This window comes from Arachis duranensis, unplaced genomic scaffold, assembly GCF_000817695.3.
Source record: "Arachis duranensis cultivar V14167 unplaced genomic scaffold, aradu.V14167.gnm2.J7QH unplaced_Scaffold_343483, whole genome shotgun sequence".
Taxonomy (NCBI): Eukaryota; Viridiplantae; Streptophyta; class Magnoliopsida; order Fabales; family Fabaceae; genus Arachis; species Arachis duranensis.
In genome coordinates, this window is record NW_026264909.1 from 23709 (window position 1) to 27206 (window position 3498).

A 3498-nucleotide genomic window follows, 5' to 3' on the forward strand; every position below is an offset into this window, starting at 1 on the left:
GAATTATATTAAATAGAAAGTTAGATTGAATATAGGAATCTATAAACAAATTGGCAACATCAAGTAATCAACTAAAGTAATGGAATAAATAAAAGTAGAAGAAAACATAAAGTAAAGTAAAGGAATATTAAACCTGGAATTGAAAAGACGAAGAAATCCTAATCCTAACCCTAAATCCTAAGAGAGAGGAGAGAGCCTCTCTCTCTAAAAGCTACATCTAAAAACCTAAAATTATGAATTATCAGCTTCTTTTATGAATGGATGCATTCCCCCACTTCATAAAAGATGTGCAGTTGTACCCACTCATTAAACATATCAATGGGGCATTTCCTTGTCAGATCTTTGAATTTTTCCCAGGCTTCATATAAGGTTTCACCATCCTGCTATCTGAATGTTTACACCTCAGTTCTCAGTCTATTCACTCTTTGAGGAGGGTAGAACCTTGCTAAGAATCTATTCATCACATCTTCCCAGGTTGTCAAGCTTTCCTTGTGAAATGATTCCAGCCATTTGGATGCTTTGTCCTTCAAAGAAAATGAAAGCAGAAGCAATCTGTAGGCATCATGATGAACTCCATTTAATTTCACTATATCACAGATCCTTAGGAATGTAGTGAGATGCTCATTCGGGTCTTCTTGGGCACTTCCTCCGAAGGAATAATTGTTTTGAATGAGTGTGATGAGCTGAGGCTTAAATTCGAAATTATTAGCATGGATAGTTGGCTTTTGAATGCTGCTACCATAGTTGCTTGGGTTTAGATTAATGTAAGAGACTATCACTGATGCCAGGGCATCTTGGCCAGTTTCACTGACATTTTCTTTACTGTTTTAGGGTAGTTTCATGCATTGTCTTAGTAAATAAGCAAGTTTTGGATGAAAATACACTTACACCTTGATTCAAGCAATTATTGTGAACTTTACATGATTTCATGAGGATTAGGCAAGAATTGAATGATATAATTGATGATGCATAATCTCATGACTTGGAACAGAGCTTTGATGCACTCTAATTGCTTGATTTCAGGACAATGGAAGTAAGAAGGAACCACGTTAGCAGGCACGCTAATCTAATTAACGTGACCACTAACGTGGAATGGGGACAAGCTTGTAGCGTTAATGGAAAAAGTGATCGCCAATAACGCCTTCGAAGCCATCATAGCCCACGTTAGTTGCCACATTAACTACATTAACGTGATAGCTAACGTAGAGGAGGAAGAGGAGCTCCAACGTTAGTGGTAAAAGTGATTGCCACTAACATTCCACAAAGGCACAATGAAGCCACATTAATCCAATTAACGTGAACTCTAACGTGAGATGAAGAACCAACCATCAACGTTAGTGACACTCACCTTTATCACTAACGTTGGACCAACCCAAGAGTGCCCATGTTAGTGGTCACGTTATGATCACTAACGTGAGAGATAACGTGGACCTAAGCATGATAAGCCAACGTTAGTGACACTCACCTTTGTCACTAACATTGGCAATGGCAATCACTACCACGTTAGTGACCACGTTAATCTAATTAACGTGAACTCTAACGTGGGATGGAGGGGTGTTTGGAGCGTTAGTGACAAAGGTAAGTGTCACTAACGCTCTTGAAGCTTATACATGCCCACGTTAGGAGTCACGTTAGTTATACTAACGTGAACTCTAACATAGGGAATGGGGGCGTGATGAGCGGATAATTTATACGCTTTTTGGCATTGTTTTTAGGTAGTTTTTAGTAAGTTCAAGCTACTTTTAGGGATGTTTTCATTAGTTTTTATGTTAAATTCACATTTTTGGACTTTACTATGATTTTGTGTGTTTTTCTGTGATTTCAGGTAATTTCTGGCTGAAATTGAGGGACTAGAGCAAAACTCTGAAAAAGGCTGACAAAAGGACTGCTGATGCTGTTGGAATCTGACCTCCCTACACTCGAAATGGATTTTCTGGAGTTACAGAACTTCAAATGGCGCGCTCTCAACAGCGTTGGAAAGTAGACATCTAGATCTTTCCAGCAATATATAATAGTCCATACTTTATTCGGAAATTAACGATGTAACTTGGCGTTGAACGCCAAGTACATGCTGCTGTCTGGAGTTAAACGTCAGAAACACGTCATGATCCGGAGTTGAACGCCCAAAACATGTTATAACTTGGCGTTCAACTCCAATAAAAGCCTCAGCTCGTGGATAGATCAAGCTCAACCCAAGCATACACCAAGTGGGCCCCGGAAGTGGATTTATGCATCAATTACTTATGTAAACCCTAGTAGCTAGTCTAGTATAAATAGGATAAGTTACTATTGTATTAGACATCTTTTGACAGTTTAATCTTTTGACTTTGCAGTCTTTGATCATTTGGTCTCTTGATCATTCAGGGGGCTGGCCATTCGGCCATGCCTGAACCTTTCACTTATGTATTTTCAACGGTGGAGTTTCTGCACACCATAGATTAAGGGTGTGGAGCTCTGCTGTACCTCAAGTTTCAATACAATTATTATTACTTTCTATTCAATTCTCTTCTATTCTTATTCCAAGATATACGTTACACTTAACTTTGGTGAATGTGATGATTCATGACACTCATCATCATTCTCACCTATGAACGCGCGTGACTGACAACCACTTCCGTTCTACTCTTAGGCCGGGCGCATATCTCTTAGATTCCCCAACAGAATCTTCGTGGTATAAGCTAGATAAATGGCGGCATTCCGAGTAGGATTCTGGGATTGAATGACTGTGATGAGCTTCAAACTCCTGAAGGCTGGGCGTGATGACAAACGCAAAAGAATCAAGGGATTCTATTCCAGCCTGATTGAGAACCGACAGATGATTAGCCGTGCTGTGACAGAGCATAGGACCATTTTCACTGAGAGGATGGGATGTAGCCATTGTTATTATTAATTTTCGAACTTATCATAAACCAATTTAATCTGCCTAACTGAGATTTACAAGGTGACCATAGCTTGCTTCATACCAACAATCTCTGTGGGATCGACCCTTACTCACGTAAGGTATTACTTAGATGACCCAGTACACTTGCTGGTTAAGTTGAACGGAGTTTTGATCACACCAGGGATTATTAAGATCCCAATTCATCACACCATGATCTCTTTGGGGTATTTTTGATTTCATACAAATACAAAGAGACCAACTTTGAGGATCACAATTTCGTCCACCAAGTTTTTGGCTCCGTTGCCGGGGATTGTTCGAGTATGGACAACTGACGGTTCATCTTGTTGCTCGGATTAGGTAATTTTCTTTTCAAAAACTTTTTCAAAATTTTTCTTTTCTTTTTCGTTTTTCCAAAAATATTTTCAAAAAATTAATAAAAATTCAAAAAATTAATAAAATCATAAAAATCAAAAATATTTTGTGTTCTTGTTTGAGTCTTGAGTCAATTTTTAAGTTTGGTGTCAATTGCATGCTTTTAAAATTTATGCATTAAATTTTCGAAAACTCCATGCATTCATAGTGTTCTTCATGATCTTCAAGTTGTTCTTGACAAGTCT

At 38.3% G+C, this 3498-nt stretch overlaps 1 non-coding gene across 1 annotated transcript; it reads left to right on the top strand.

The window, feature by feature from the left end:
• The first annotated feature begins 308 nt into the window (after nucleotides 1-308).
• On the top strand, nucleotides 309-416 carry LOC127744407 (small nucleolar RNA R71). Its single transcript, XR_008005396.1, has one exon. It is a non-coding gene; the product is annotated as a small nucleolar RNA R71 (small nucleolar RNA).
• Nucleotides 417-3498: the final 3082 nt, after the last annotated feature.